Below are 18,326 nucleotides of genomic sequence, written 5' to 3'. Positions count from 1 at the left end.
GGCATATTTAAATAAGAAGTGCTGCCATGGCAGCATTGCAATTATATTTTCCTAATATATTTGCTGTCACGTGTGACATCAAATATAACAGCATGTATAAATGCAAAACTATCAGTAAAAATAACAGCAAATATAACAGCAAACATCCTTAAATATAACACCATAACATAACAGCATAACATAACAGCAAATATAACACCATTATAATGGCAAAACTGTTAGGTCTCCTCGAATCCGTGAATATAAATATATATATATATATATATATATATATATAAATATATATATATATATATACGTATATATATATATATACGTATATATATATATATATATATATACGTATACGTATATATATATATATATATATATATATATATATATATATATATATATATATATATATATATATGTATATATACATATATATATATATATATATATATATATATATATATATATATATATATATATATATATATGTATATATATATATATATATATATATATATATACGAATATAAATAACGGCATTAAAGAATCTGCGTATATAAATGCTGTTATAATGCCGTTAGTTTTTTTGGTGTGAATATATATATTGATATATATATATATATATATATATATATATATATATATATATATATATATATATATATATATATAAACTATACTCTCTATATATATATAGAGAGAGTATAGTTTATATATGGGGACTCCCCATTCATTTAACACACTTAGTAAAATCTCCTCTTTTTTGATGATTACCATATGGTAACCCTACATATATATATATATATATATATATATATATATATATATATATATATATATATATATATATATATATATATATATATATATATTTATATATATATATATATATATATATATATATATATATATATATATATATATATATATATATATATATATATATATATATATATATATATATATATATATATATATATATATATATATATATATATATATATATATATATATATATATATATATATATATATATATATATATATATATGTATGTCCAGCTGGCCAAATTTTTAATTTGGCTTCACAATCATTTCTCCCTTTCTTAAACTAGACACCAATTTTTTTGGACGACATTACTGATAGTGTCGCAATTCTTTTACTTTTTAAACGTCAAATTTAAATTCAAGGAATAATTTCTTGAGTAGTAGAAACCGAAATACTTCATAAACTTAATATTATTGAACCGTTGCGACTTTTGTTTTCGCAAGTTTGGATGCGCGCGCATTTTTCAATATTGTCTAATGAAGAGAAGAGTTAAAGCATTTTCAATAAATTGGTAGAATGACAAAAAAAAAATTATATTTAATAGTTTTTGCATTTTCAGTTCTATATATACTCAAAGTTTAAGTATTAAAAATAAAATTTTTATAAAAATTAAATAAAAATCTCCAAAAAGAGGAGATTTTATGTTTTTTCCTGAAATCACCCAAGGCTTATTTTTTGCCTTAAAATCCGGAGATATGGGAACCCTATATATATATGCATATATATATATATATATATATATATATATATATATATATATATATATATATATATATATATATATATATAATATATATATATATATATATATATATATATATATATATGTATATATATATATATATATATATATATATATATATATATATATATATATATATATATATATATATATATATGTAATATAGTTTATATATAAATTATACTTTACCCTATCTATAAATATTTATCATCTTGATATTGATATAATATAATTTATATATAAATTATACTCTACGGTATCTATAAGTATTTATCATTACCATCTTTACAACAGGTCAACACTTGACCAACGCCCAACAGGTTGGATTTACTTTTTTTAACATTACTTATTATGTTACTACTTCTACCATATATAATATAATTTCATAAACAGAACTTTATATATACAAAAATCGCAAAAAGAATAATAAATTTTTCAACATAAAACGAAACAAACCTGACAATTTCAAAATTTAAACTAAAATTCAAAAATCTAATTTAAAAATTTTAAAACCTAACTTTAAATCAAAATTGAAAAAGATAAATTTGAATTCAAAATTTTGATTGAAAAAATAGTTTCCAAATAAACAAAACAAAAATCAATAAAAACAAAAAAATGAAACTGTAGCTTCCTATAAGAAATAGTATATGATAAAGATTCAAGTTAAAGATTACATGTTCAAGCTAGATTCAAATAAGAGATGCTTAAAAAAAGCACAAGGGCTATTTCAAAATCTTTTTAACTCTCTTTAACTATATAGGTAAATATCCAAGATAGGGACACCATTTAAATAAATATGATGCTAATTAATATGTTCTTTGTAATACATTAACCATTAATATAAATACATTCTGCATTTAAATGAATAGATACTAAAAACAAAATCAATTTATGCTAGTAAACTAACCTAAATCTTATTATTCCCCTACCTTAAATTGTGCGCAAAACCAATATCCTTTAGGTTTGCAAAATATTCCTAAACAAACATAATGAGACCAATCTTAACAATGGTTACACTGGAGCCTCTTTTGACTTTTTCCAGTCACGTCAGTCTTTACATATACTTGACATGGCCAGTTTTCAATGTTCACAGCTTCACACTGTTTGCTGACATCAGCCCATGCAGAATCCTCAAAATACTGTTTTACTTCATAAAGACTTGCTCTTTTATCCGCAATCTTATTTGATAAGTGTGGTAAAAGTTGATGCGTTGTGATTTTTGCACTTCCATGCAAAACTTGCTGGATATTAGCTTTTTCTACAAACCAACCAAGACGAATGTAATCTTTTTCATGAAAACCTAATCTTTCAAATGGTTTTTCTATCAAATGGCCTCTGTTTGTTTGAAGCTACACGGCCAGGTGGATTCCATTGGGTTTGTCACAAAACTAAATTATTAGGTGTCTCTTGAAAGACTGTTTCACATTTTTTATTATGTCTGCATTCAAGTGAGATCAACATAGGATCACATAAAGTAGACTGAATTTCTGTGATTTTATTTGCACTTGAAGTTGACTGAATTTCTGTGATTTCATTTGCACTTGAAGTTGACTGAATTTCTGTGATTTCAATTGCACTGGAAGTTGACTTAATTTCTGTAATTTTATTTGAGGATTGATCTTCTGGAAAAGGTAAATGTTATAGGACAGAATCACCTTGAAACTAAAACGAAGTGAATAGTTTTTTGATATAGTTTTTTGAATATTTTCTTCATCTATTAGGCTGGCGCAGATGTATTTTTAATACATTGTTTCCAGTTTAGGATGTTGAATGCTGGATCTTCTTGACTCAATGCATGGGTTTTGCTTGTGTCTCTGTTTTTATGACTAGGCAACTCATTCTATTATCTCCTAATGAGAGTGCAGCTCTAAAACTCAGTTTTATGGTTCTGAGGCCGGCTGGTAGTCAGGTTTCCCGAACTCTGTAGTAGCTCTCAGAGAGACTGATTCCATCAACAGCTAAAAAATATCAAAGTATTAACAGTGCTATGTTGCGCATGGATGGTGTCCCTGTTTGTACTTTTGGTGCGCATTGCGGAGGCCACATTTGGAGCCCTTTGTTACGGCTTAGGGTTTATTAGTAGTAATGAGACAATTGCTAGGGCTATTAAACAGTGTTCTGAGTACTATCTATGCTTTGAGTCAAGTTCTTCAATCTAATTTAAAAATGAATAAAGTACCAAAAACTATAAAACACAAAAAACCATCATCATAACCAAGTTCTCTAAACCTATCATTCACTAATATTCGTGGTCTTTTCTTTTCTTCTGTTGAGCCTTATCTCTTGCAAAGTTCGCCAGACCTACTTGCGCTTTGTGTTTAACTAATTTGAGTTCAGCTGTCTCATCTTGTGATCTTAGTGTTGATGGTTATATTCCTTTAATTCGTAAAGATTCCAATAGTCACATGCTTGGCCTGGGCATTTACATTCGTAAGAATTCACCCATTTGTCGTGAAACTAGGTTTGAATCCACAGACTATTCTTTTATGTGCTTTTGTTTAGCACCACTTCACTCTATTGCCTTTCTCTTTGTTCGCTCTTCTTCATCTCAAGACTGCACACTTTTTGACGTTATTTCTGATCATATTGACCAAGTCCTTATCCATCAGCTAATATAGTTGTTGTTGGTGACTTTAATGCTCACCACTCTGAATGGCTTGGCTCTCGTGTCAGTGATTCGGCAGGCATTAAAGCCCACAACTTATGCCTTACTCAGTCCCTAACTCAAATAGTCAACTTTCCAACTCGCTTTCCTGACAACCCGAATCATCAACCTTCTCTACTCGACTTATGTCTTATTTCTGATCCTAGTCAGTGCTCAGTTTCTCCACATTCACCCTTAGGTGCTTCTGATCACAGTTTGATCTCTTTAAAACTAATATCTCATTCTTCTTCATCACCTGAATCCCCCTATTATCGAACCTCTTACAACTACAGTAAAGCCGACTGGGATTCTTTCCATGATTTTCTTCGTGATGGCCCTTGGGTAGAAATCTTTCGTCTTCCTGTCGACAAATGTGCTTCTTATATAACTTCGTGAATTCAGGCTGGCATGGATTCTTTTGTTCCTTCTCGACAATTCCAGGTCAAGCTTCACTCTCCTCCATGGTTTTCCTCACACTGTGCTGCTGCAATTGCCAATCGAAGCCATTACTTCCATATTTATCAGCAAAACAATACTCCAGAAAACAGACGTCTGTTTATTACTGCTAGAAACAACTGTAAAAAAGTTTTGTCTAACGCCATAACCCGCTATTCTCAGATCATGAAATCTCGTATCTCATCTCTAAAAATAGGCTCTCGTGACTTTTGGAGAATCTTTCCACCTTTCTTGTATGGTTCTGACTTTGTCACATCATAAAGACAAAGCTGAATTGTTTGCTAATAACTTCTCATCAATATCATCTCTTGATTCCACTAGTTGCGTTCTACCCGATATTGCCAACAAACAGGTTGATCCATTGCTTGACATTCATATCACTCCAGCATCTGTATCTAAAGTGATTTCCTGCCTAGACTCTTCTACAGCTTGTGGCCCGGACAACATACCAGTTATTGTCTTGCAGAAGTGTTCTCCGGAGCTGTCGTCTATACTCTCAAAACTATTCAACAAGTGCTTATTAGAGTCTTGCTTTCCAGCCTGCTGGAAAGCGGCATCTGTTATCCCTATCTTCAAAGATTCTGGAGAGCGATCTGATTTGTCTAACTACCGTCCCATAAGTCTTCTTCCTATTATAAGCAAGGTTTTTGAATCTTTAATCAACAAACACTTAATTTCTCATCTTGAATCTAATAACTTACTTTCTGATCATCAATATGGATTTCAATCTTCTCGTTCTACAGCTGATTTGCTAACAACAATAACTGATAGGTTTTATCGTGCATTCGATAAAGGTGGTTAAGACCATCGCTCTTGACATTTCTAAAGCTTTTGATAAAGTTTGGTATGCCAATCTTCTCCACAAGCTTTCTTCTTATGGTGTATCCGGCAACATTTTTAAGATTATTGAATCCTTCCTTTCCAATCGTGGTATAAAAGTTGTCCTCGATGGACAGCACTCTTCTTCTTATTCTGTAACTTCAGGGGCTTCTCAAGGTTCTATCCTTGGCTCTATACTCTTTTTAATTTACATTAACAATCTTCCAGATATTCTCACATCTAAGGTGGCATTGTTTGCTGATGATACTACCATTTATTCTTGTCGTGATAAGAAACCAACGCCCTCTGATTGCTTGGAGGGGGAATTTGAGCTTGAAAAGGATCTTACTTCTGCTACAGCATGGTGCTCACAGTGGCTGGTGAACTTTAATTCAGATAAAACTTAATTGTCTTCAGCCAATCGTTATCGCAATAATTTAGATCTTCCTATATTTATGAACGGTGATGTACTCGATGAGTCACCTACTCTTCATCTTCTAGGATTAACTCTTACTTCCAATCTCTCTTGAAAACCATATATCAAATCAATTGCAAAATTAGCATCTGCTAAGGTTGCATCTCTTTATCGAGCTCGTCACTTTCTTACTTCGGATTCTATTCTCTATCTCTATAAATCTCAAATTTGTATGGAATATTGTTGCCATATCTGGGGCGGATCCTCTAATGATGCCCTTTCTCTTTTAGACAAGGTGCAAAAACGCGTTGTAAACATAGTTGGACCTGCTCTTGCAGTCAACCTCCAACCATTATCACATCGTCGTAATGTTGCTTCTCTTTCTCTTTTCTACAAATACTATAATGGGCACTGCTCTAAAGAGCTAGCGTCTGTTGTGCCATCTACTATAATTCATTCTCGTGTTACTCGTCATTCAATTAAGTGTCATCCTTTTTCTGTGACTGTTCCTAAGTGCTCCAAAAACGATTATTCTTCTAGTATTTTTCCTCGAACATCAGCTCTTTGGAATTCGCTTCCTTCATCTTGCTTTCCTGACTCATATAATTTGCAATCTTTTAAGTCGTCTGTCAATCGTTATCTTGCTCTACAATCTTCATCTTTTCTCTTTCATTAACATCCAACTCTAATTAGTGGCTGCTTGCAGCATTGTTGGAAGCGAAGATGTTTTAAAAAAGAATTTGAAGCAATAGCATTCGACTATCAAAGAAATTTAAATGTCCCTAATAACTCAACCAATGATTTTAATAACAGAAGAAAACTTTCATTTCTTTCTTTTAACATCCATGTGCTATTGAGAAAAAATGTGTTTATCTATGGCTATGATGAAACTGTGGCTAAAAAAGGGGCAGATGAGTTGACATCTATATTATATGATTATTTTATTCATCACTTAAGTCAAGATGTCAGGGAATTAGAGCTATTTTGTGATTCTTGTGCAAGCCAAAATAAAAATTATACAGTCTTTCGGTTTTTGGATTACCTAGTTCAGCATAAAAAAAGATTTGACTCAATAAATAAATTTCTTTTCTCAAAGAAGGCATTCTTAAATGGAGTGTGATAAAGACATGGGTCTCATTAACATCAAATTACAGGTCAATATGCCTTCTGATTGGATTGATATTTTTAAAGCTTCTCGCAAGAATCCAGCTCCTTTTAATGTTTTGGAGCTCAGGCAGGACACGGTGAAAAATATAACACAATTTTTAAAACCTTTCTATAAGGCTGGATATCCTGTTCCAACTAGATGTCTTAGAGAAGTGTTTTTTCCAAAAATGATCCAGGAACAATGAATCACAGAGACTCTTGGTGCCTTTTTAAAATGCACCAATACTTCAAATATGAGAGGCAAAAGCAAAAATGCTCCATGGTAACCTTTAAACTTATACTCTGAGAAACTGTGCATATCAATGGCTAAATTTAAAGATCTGCAGGTTCTTAAAAAGTTCACTAATAGGCCTGACTACTTTGACTCCTTACCACATCATAACAATAAAATTGAAGTTAATGGACAAGAGGAGTTTGACTATTTTGACTAAATAAAAATTAATGTTATTAAACAGTTTTGTTGAAATAAAATAACATTCTTTTATCTTCCTTATAAATCATTGTTATTTTATATAGTCCTTGTTTATAGAATGTTAATTTGTGTATATGAATGAATGCGAGTTTCTTAGTTTAAATTGAGTAATATAATATTTTTTTAAATTGACCTTTTAATTTTTATGACCTAAAAGTAAAAGTCTATTTGGTCAGAAGGCTTCAGTTTTATGTGGCCAACTTATATAATAAAATACAATGACCGTTTATCTTTACTTTTCTTCATCTGATGTCAGGTAGACATTAACTTATTTTGAAAAGAAAACTTATTTTAAAAAGAAAAAAATCAAGATTTTTAGAAATGAGTAAACAAAGGATTTCTTGGATTTTTATCCATGAGCAATACATCTCTTTTACCCTGTCCCTGATGTTCAAAATATTTAAAACAATTCAATAATTATTGGATTCAGCTACCAAAAAAAAGATTGTATTATTCCAAAAAACTACAAAGATGATTTTAGTATTGAGCATTGCATTTAAACAGTCAGAACCGTTATTGTATAGACATTTTGAAGAATAAATTTGAAATTAAAATGTTTTAAGGAACTCTCGGCACCAACTATCTAAAAACTTATAGTTAACAAATTAATGTTAATTATAAGTTTTTAGAGAGTTGGTGCCTAAAATTTATATAAAAAACAAGGATGAAACTTGCATAGTACATTACAGTGGAAAAAAATGGCAATTGTGTCCACTTGGACCCAACTCCAGGTATGAAGCGATAAAATTTTAAATATTTAAGCCAGAACCATTTTAACTTCATAATTGCTTAAAGAAATGGACATTTTTGAGAATTGGTGAAAAAAAAATTAAGTGTTTGATTAATAGTAATGTTGTGAATGGTTTTAAACTTTAAAAATCGAATAACCCAAAACTACAAAAATGTGACTATGCCGTATTTCCCCCTGGACTCTTCAAACGTATACCAACAAAAAAAAACTTTGTTGTTTTACTCGAAGCTCGCCGTCTCCACAGTAGCAATTCTCACAAAGTCTTTAGAATATACGACGCAACCAAAATTATTAGAGCGCGATTCTATTTTGTATCTTTTAACCTTATAAAAGTTTAATTAACGGCATTTAGGGATTGTTCTTTAAGTACGTACACTTGGGTGGGGAAGAGGGGGTCTGCAAATAGTGTGTATGAGATGGAGGGCAGGGGTCAACTATAAAAGTACGGAAACGCTAATGTAAAAAAAATATCATAAAATATTAGGTAGGTAGGTCAAGAGCATAGATAATTTTAGGGAGATAAAGGGTACTCAAAAAAAGCAATAGTAAAATGTGGAGTGGGGGGGGGGGGAGAGGGGTAGAAGAACGTACGTACATTATGGACGACCCCTTATTTGCTAAACTTTTCATCGTGTTACATATATTCTTTAAATACTTATTTAATTAAGCGAGATATATTTGATAAAATTTGTTCTATAAAACATGTATTTCTCATTTTATTTTATTTTTAAAGTTAAATAATAACTGTTAAAGATTGCAAAATAAGTGTAGTATTATCAAGTCAATTTAGAAATCGAAACCTTTTATTGTCAATTTTGCTAGTTTTTTGATTAGAGAAATGTAAAATACTTCCCAGATACGACATTTAAATATAATTTGTTTTTTAACGCGCGCTTCAACACAATAACAATTTTAATCGCCATCTGTCTTGAATTATTGCCATAAAACATCATTTATTATTTTAGTTAATAAAACGCTGTTTGTAAATTGGTAAAGTGTAAACTCTATAAAAAGGCACAAAAAACATACTTCACAGTTTTATTTTGGCGGTTATGAAATAATAAATGGTAAATTTAAAACCGAAAGTTTTTATGAAATATTGCGGAGTTATTGGTTATTCTAGTTATGAAAAATCGGGTTCTCATATATCCTTCTTTAAACAACCTTTGGACCCAATTACTGCAAATTTATGGAAAAAGGCCATTGGATTAAATTACATCATGGCCTACTTTACACACGGCCGGATATGTTGCATAAATAGGCCGAAAATTAGAAGGCCAGTTTTTTAGAGTTTTTTTCGCCAACGACGTCGTGTTGATCAAGTTACCAAATTAGTTGTGAGAACTATGATAAATAAATGCACTGTGGTTAATTGTCGAACTGGCTATAAACTTAAAAAACGTGAATCTAGTTCGCTTTTTGCAAGTAAAGCTGTTTTTAGTTTTCCCAAAGATACTAGCTTAGAAGAAAAATGGATTAGATTTGTAAACAGAAATGATTGGAAACCAAGCAATCATTCAGTTATTTGCATGGATCATTTTAAAGAAAAGTATTTAAAATATGGAAAACGAGTTACTTTAAAACACGAGTTAAAACCTGTTCCATCTATTTATTCTGAAGAAACTTGCATTCCATCTTCTGTAATGCCTAAAGTTTCTAACTTTCGTAAACCACCAACTAAACGAGATTCTACTATCCCAGATGAAATTCATTCATTTCAAGAAATGGATAAAATAAAAAACATTGATATGCTTCATTAATCTAACTCTCCGAATGGATTTAGTTTTCAAAGATAAGAAAGTTTTGTTTTATATTATCGTTTGTTTTTTGTAGACTCCACTCCTTTTATTGAATTAATAAGTGTTGATAACAATTTGCATGTAAAACTGCATTATAAAAGTTGTCCACTTCCACTTCCTCATTGGTTTAGAACTACCAACAATTGTAAACTCACAAGTTTATCTATTTTAGATAATTTGGTGTCTTATACGCACAATCTTGTTGAAGGAAACTCCTATTATTTAGTTAATGAACTTTCAAAACTAATCTTTTTTAAATCTAAAGGTCGACCTCAATATTCCTCAAAAGTGTCACGTCTTGCACCAATGCAAAGATATTCATCATCTCAGGCTTATTCGCATCTTCTGGAACAATATCCTTTACCATCAAAGTCACTATTAAAAAAGTTAGTGTCAGGTGGAATTGATTCCATAAAATCATTAAAGTTATTGCTAAATGAGGGAAAAATAAGCAATGATTGTGTTTTTCTTTTTAATGAAATGTATCTGCAGCAATTTTGTGAATACCACAGTGGTGGATTAACTGGATAAGATAAAGAAGGTAATCTCTACTAAGGAGTAATTGTCTTTATGATTGTTGGCCTTAAGAAATTAATACCTTATGTAATTAAAGCCATCCCAGAGACAAATATCACTGGAGATTTCATTAAAAATGAAATAGAGGAAAGTTTAATACATTAAGATCTGCAGGTTTTAACATTCGAGCATTGATTGCAGACAACCATCCAACAAATGTCTCAGCGTATTCAAAATTACTTAGCATTCATAGGTCAGACAAGCCAGAAGAAAATTTCTTTATCACTTATAATGATCATAAAGTTTATCTAATGTATGATAGTGTTCATTTGCTTAAAAACTTAAGAAATAATTTGATTAGTACTAAAAAGTTTATTTTCATTTCAGTTCACTGATTACGGTTTTAATATAAAAGTATCTGCAGGGGACATCTTTTGGGCTTTGCTTCATAGAGTACATGAAAAAGATAAAACTCTTTCAGCAAACTTAAGAAAGGCATATAAATTAGGGTAAAAGACTCTATATCCAAGTAACAATAAACAAGATGTCAACTTGGCATTAAATATATTCCATGAAACAACTTCAGCTGCAATTCAAAGTTATTTTCCAAATGAATACTCAGCATCAAAATTTTTAAAACTCTTTAATTTATGGTGGGTAGTATCCAACTCAAAAATGAAATACTCTAATAATATTATAGGAAATGCAGCTGTTACAATTTTTACGTGCACTTGCTCACTGGGTTTAAGAGTGGCAAAATTTACAGTACAGTTCCACTGAAAGATATTGTCTCACAACTCAGACTTCTAATGTACTAGTAATAACATTGCAAAGTACTTCAAGTCTAATTGAAGATCTTCTATTTGAAGGATATAATTATGTTCTAACCTCACGTTTCCAAAGTGATCCATCAGAGCGACATTTTTCAAAGTATCGCCAAATAAGTGGTGGCTGGATTTAAAACCTTTTCATTCAGATGTGAATCTGAATTTGATTTCATAACTTTTTAATAATGAAATTCAGGAAAGTGAGTTAGATGAAGACAGTAAAGAGGTTACAATTTTTATTGCTGGATATATATGCAGAAAGTTACTTAAAAAATTGAAATGTGAATTGTGTATTTATTTATGTCAACGACATCCCTTTATTGCTAAAAAGGGATGTCGTTGAAATAGATGCAGAATATATTGACCTAGTACCCAGAGGAGGTCTCTTAACTCCCTCAAAGTTACTTGCAAGTCATGTTGTTAGTTGCTTTGCTTTGCTTGATGCAGTGAAACAAAGTCTACTTACGTTGGAAACTCTTGAGATCAGAAAAGTTAGCGAAAATACTTTATATGAATATAATTTGAACCAAAATTTTCTTTGTTAACTACAAATTAATTTATAATTTCAATATCGTTAATATCTCAACTCCAATGCTATTTTATAAATGCATCTGTTATATTTTAAATGTTAAAAATTATATATTTGAAATGAGTTGTAAAATATAGTTTTACTTAATATTTGATAATTGTATTACTAATTTAATATTTAACACAGATGAATTAGCCTAAAAAATATTAAATAAGGAATACTTAATAAACTTAAAACTTTGGAAACGTTAAGCATTACTTTTAAGACTATTTTACATTTTAAAACACAAAAATTTAAAATACTGAAAAACTGGCCTTCTAATTTTCGGCCTATTTATGCAACATATCCGGCCGTGTATAAAGTAGGATTACATCTCTAAGAATACTAGAATATGTTCTTACATTTGATGCTTCATGTTTCGACAAGTTTAAAGAAGAAATGATTAAATCAACTTCTAGAAAAAGATTTATTTTTCCAACATTAGTTCCTTCCATATTTCTTGGTGGAAATAAATTGGTTAAGGTTAGTTGCTTTTTTAGTTCAATTGACTCAAATCGTATTTTCTAGCTACATTAGTTTAAATAGTAATATTTCATAAGGGTCTTTTTTATAAATATATATATACGCGTATATCGTTGTTTTGTCGCGTTGGTTTGATCAAGGACGTAAAATAAGGTTTTACGTCCTTGGTTTGATAAAGTTCTTACTGTTTTTTTCTTGTAAGTAGAATAACAAATAAACCTTCTTTTTTATTTTTTTTTTATGTCTAATTAAAAGTAATTATATAAATATTTTTTTTGCCGACCTGAAGCCGACTCCACAGGGGTCGGCTTCAGGTCGGCAAAAACAGGTTTATATTTATATGTATATGTGTATATATGTATATATATATATATATATATATATATATATATATATATGTATATATATATATATATATATATATATATATATATATATATATATATATATATATATATATATATATATATATATATATATATATATATGTATACAGTGGCGAAGGAAGGTTTTTAAATATTTGAAATTACCAATAATGTGTGCTAGATTTTAAGATTTAAACAAGTATAAAACATTATTGACTTATAAATAACAGTTGTTTCACTATGAATGAAAATAATTATTTTAATTAATTAATTATTTGTTGCTGCCAAATAATCAACAATTATGATCATACTCAAAGAGATACATATTTTAAAAACTGGTTATTAAAAACTTCAACAGTTTGAATTGGTTAAATGTTTAAAATTATCCCTTAGAACTTTTGATTTCAATATGGAATCTAAACGAAACTAAAATAAACAGCATTGATGTATATTTCGAATATGGTATAAAAAAGAAGAAAAATTTGATAAAAATAAACGCAGACTTTTTATTTGATGCTCTAACACCTCACCAAAATACAGCTGGAATCTATGATTTTTCCGATCCATTTGGCAACGTGTCTCGAATCTTACTGATAATTTAAATTGTTACACCGCATATTCACTCTTGGATTTGGGTACGACAATCAGTAGATATTATATAAATTTTTTTTCCATTCTTTTTTCATACAGTTGGAATTTTAGACTTCTGAAAATAATATTGCAATTACGTCAGTCACACACCCATATTCGAGTTCCATGATTGTATATGTACATTTGCGTTATAAACAGAACTGTCACATCACGAAAAAGTAATAAAACTTACCTGGTTATTATCATTTTTATCATTTTCATACGTTGGAGTTTCACAAGTGTGTCAAAAAACATCTTTGTGTTTTTAACATGCAATCAGTGTAAGCAAAAATTAATACCGAGTCCTTTGAAATTAACATCTGTCGAGTAAGATCTCCATTCTACTTTGAAAATATTCCCACAATTTCTTTTTAAATGTATTTATTATTTTGATCTTCCTTGATGTCAACAAGAGCACCAACAGCAAGAAAGTTTTCGTAAAATTTTTCTCGAAAACTAATCGATGGTGATCTTTGTATTTTATACCGCTACATTTTTTTGAAGCTAATTGAACAAAACCATTGTCTTCCACATCGTTCAAAGAGACTGTTAAAAAGTTAAAAATACTTTCTTTGCATTCCGCATTATATTTTTGCTTAGTAAATTTTTTTTGCAATTTCCGCATTATATTTTTGGTGTTTCGCGACAGTCATAAATTCTGCGATTTCAGTACAAATCACTATCTGATGATACAATGTAATGGGTAATGTTTATATCAAATGTATGTAGCAGTGTTTTAGTTACAGCCTTTTTTATGAGAAATTTTTAATTTTGTATGGGCACTTTTTATTTTTTTAGTTATTATCCATTTATTAATTTTATATCTAACTGTATAACTTTTTTTTTTTTTTTTCATGTTTTAATATTATAATTGTATTTGTTTTTTATACTTTTTTTATTTATCGGTTTTTTATTTATGGGTTTTTAAAAACACGTTTTTAAAGCGGTTTTGAGCGACAATACGTCCGATCTTGTTACAGATTGTTTGCATTCTTAGTATTCTTAACTAATTGCTTACTATTTGTTATTTGGTATTTTATTTATAACTTGATATTTGGTATTTTTTTTGGTATGCGGTTTAACCTTTTTAATTTTCTATAAAATATTTATCTTATTTTTTAACAAATATTGTAATCAAGAACAAAACAAAACAAAAACATATTGTTTAGTTATGAAGACAAAGAAAACAATCGGTTTTCAACTAAAGAAAGTTTGCCGTGAAAAAAAAAAAAGAACCTTAAGTTTGAATTTGGGCGACGCCTAAACACGGTCGGCGTTGACGAAAACGGTCTAAAATAGCCCCTGGCTGTAAATATACATATTTCCTATCTATGTATTTATGTATATTTATTTATATAATTAAACAAAAGATGTTTGCAAATAACATTTTAAAAAGTTTTTGGCTATGAAAACAGCCATTTTTTTTAGTTTTAAAATTTAAACCTTCAATATAATTCCATGTATCTTGAACATTAGATATCTCTAAAGCACCTTGGTCTTCACCATCAAAATTCGTGTAAATTCCATTACCATCTAGAAATTTGGTTAGTTGCTGAAACAACACATGCTAGTAGAACTTTTTAATTATACCTTCCAAGTTTGCAGTAGGTTAACCAGGGCCGTAGGAACAAAAATTATATTGAAGGAGGGGGGGGGGAGGGATTCAGTACTACCCCGAAATAGATTTAAGAACCTTTTTTTTTTTCAGTAATTTTTCATTCAATTTCTTCAAAATTATTTATTTGAAAAAGTATTCGGGTAGGGGGGGGACAAATGCCCCTGCTGCTCCCCCTCCTCCCGGTTGCTACGGGCCTGGGTTATACATTTAAATTAACAATAAGCGGCATATCTAAATGTTCTACGCAAGAAGCAGAGAAATTTTCAATAAATAAAAGCAAATTTATTTAGTAAACTAAAATAAAATTTAAACAACAAACTTATATATATAAATACTTTTTAGAGGTTTCTGGCATCCAAGCTTCTTCCCTATTATTCAAACTGGTCATTGATATCCATAACGGTATGGTTCAATGCAACCAGTCAAAAACTTTTATGCTCTGTTATGCATTAATGATCTTAAAAAAAAATATTTTTTTTTACTTTACGTAGCCATTAAGTACGAAAAAGTCAATATTTGTTATTATTACTATTATTAATACTGCGCACATCAGTTTATATTTTAAAGAATATTAATAATTTTGTAATACCTGGCGGCGATATTTATTTCCTTTATTTCAATATCTACATTTACACAATTGTTCAGCACCGACACTTAAACGGCTTAACTTTGACGTTTTAGCAATATCAAAGTTCAAATTTTCATTCATAGGAAAGTCATACGATTGATAATAAAAGCTATTTTAGAAAACAAATAATATTAATTTAAAAAAAATTTTAAAATGACGTCATTTAATAAAACTCTTTGTAATTAAACGCGCTTGAATAAATTATAAAGTCTGTAGATTGCGGCGTATATTTTAAAGACTTTGAGAGAATTGCTACAACGAAGACGGCGAGCTTCGAGTGAAACAACAAAGTTTGTTTTTGTTTGTATACATTTATTAATTTGTTTTACTTAAAAAAATTCTGCCCAAATATTTTTTCTTCATTCTCTTTAAAATAAACAACTTGTCTCGGCACTTTGGGATCCCTTTAAATGAATATCTTCAACAAAATAAACATACTGTAAAAGATATATCTTGCAGATGAAATTAACTCAAAATATTTTCGTATACTTACTATTTTCTAACTTACTATTCTTTTTTTTTAAGTTTTTTATTTATTTATGCACCTGCCAAATTTCATTAAAAAATTTTTCTGTTATAGCGTGTCTATTTTTTGTCTCACTTTTGGTACCTAATTTTTATTTTGTCCAAAATCGTCGCAATTAAACATTTTTTATATTTGATTTAGATTAAATAAAGTTTTCATTAGATAATATTAAATGGAAAATAATTATAAAGTTTTTCAATATTTCCTATTTCCTACTTCCTATTTATTAAAATTTTAAGTTATTTGCCTTACTTCAATGTAAAGTTATTAAACGAACTTGAATGTTTACTTACTTTAAAGTTTAGTTTTTAAAAAATGTAGCTTATATATTATTAATATTATTACATATTTTATCCTACTTACTATCCTATCCTAAGTTTCTGCAATATGCTACTACTTGTTGCTGTATCATGCATCTTTTGATAAAAAAGTTCATGTTAAATACTAGACTTTTTTTAGCACAGGTAATCTATCTACTGTATTAAATAATATAAATAAAATATGGTCATATATAACTAATATATATTGGTAACATTAATAAAACTTAACCTTTATGTATAATACGTGTAACGTAAATAATGAAAAACATTTTTTATATTGTTTTAGCTGCATAAAGCATTCCAATGGCAGGAGGCAAAGATATCAGTTAATTAATTTATACATTCAATATCAATTAGTTACTTTTAACTTGAGATCAGTAGATCTAGTTTAGACAAATTTTTGTATTATTTTGTGAGAAAAGTTTTTATAAATTGCTTTTGAGAAACAATAGAACTTAGATGCTTTTGAGAGGATAAGTCAGTTTTTTTGTTATGCTTTACTATTATAGTATTTATTCTTTTGCTCTCAGTATTCAATTATAGATCTTTCTTATGCTATGTTGTTGTGATGTTTGTTGTGCATCCATAAAGTTTTTTTATAGTTGTTTATTCATATATATTCCTAATTGTTTCTTGCTTTTTATTGAGCCATTGTTATTTTTTCTATAGACAATTTAGAACAAATAACGAGTAAATTTTTTTTTTTTAATTCTGATTCACTCCCAACAAGGCTGCAAGCGACCACTGTTAAGTTGGGAGTTTAGCAAATGCTATTTTAGCAATCGATTTTATATATGGTTTTCATAAAAGGTCAGTAGTAAACGATAATTTAAGAAGACATAAAGAGGAGGACTCTGTGAGAAGGTTGCCATTCAATTATATAGGTATGTCGACAATAATGCGATAGTTGTTTGCTGAAAATAAATGATTTTTGTTGGAGTTAAAATATACAAGCTACTGTGAGCCTCAATCTGTTACAGCAGTGAGGTCAGATTCAAGATTGACTGCCTGTTCTAAGCGATTGAAAAAGAAGACTTTTTTTCAAAACAGGAGTACAAAGTTTGATAACTCATCACCAAAAAGAGCTACTTTAGATATAAGTTGTTAGGAGAATCTTTAATATAGATAAGAAACAAAAGAGGACCAAGGGGACACTTTTGAGGTGCCCCAGAAATTACTGGAAATAAAGAAGAGTGTTGGCCTTCGATAATGACATAAATAAAGCGGTTAGAAAGAAACTATTTGATAATCTCAAAAACTTTCCCAGATACATCATAAGAAGCAAGCTTATGACAAAGACCAGTATGCTAAACTTTGTCGAAAGCCTTAGATATGTCGAAAGAAATGTCTAGACAAATGTTTTTATTATTTAATTGTTTTTTGATCATAAGATTTTAGATATGTTGATATGTAGGTATTTTAGAAGCCTTAGATATGTCAAAAGCCTTAGATATTTTTGAACTATTTTAGTTATTTAGTCATTTAAATTTTTTGTTGTTGTTGTTATGTTAGTGATTTAATACAATTTTTAAATAAATGTTGTAATTTGAACTTGGTTTTTAGGTGAGTTCAGGTAGCAGATTTGTAAGTTTAGTAAATGTTAACAATTTCAATGGTATTGTTTAATGATACATGCTAACTAAATAGGTTATTACTTTATTGATACATGCCAAAGATGTTTACTTTATTGATACATGCTAACTAATGCGCTACCACTGCACCACGGCTGCTTGCCTAGGGTGTATCAAAGCATCATCAA

This window comes from Hydra vulgaris, chromosome 12 (genome assembly GCF_038396675.1).
Source record: "Hydra vulgaris chromosome 12, alternate assembly HydraT2T_AEP".
Taxonomy (NCBI): domain Eukaryota; kingdom Metazoa; phylum Cnidaria; class Hydrozoa; order Anthoathecata; family Hydridae; genus Hydra; species Hydra vulgaris.
This window is presented reverse-complemented; position numbering follows the sequence as displayed.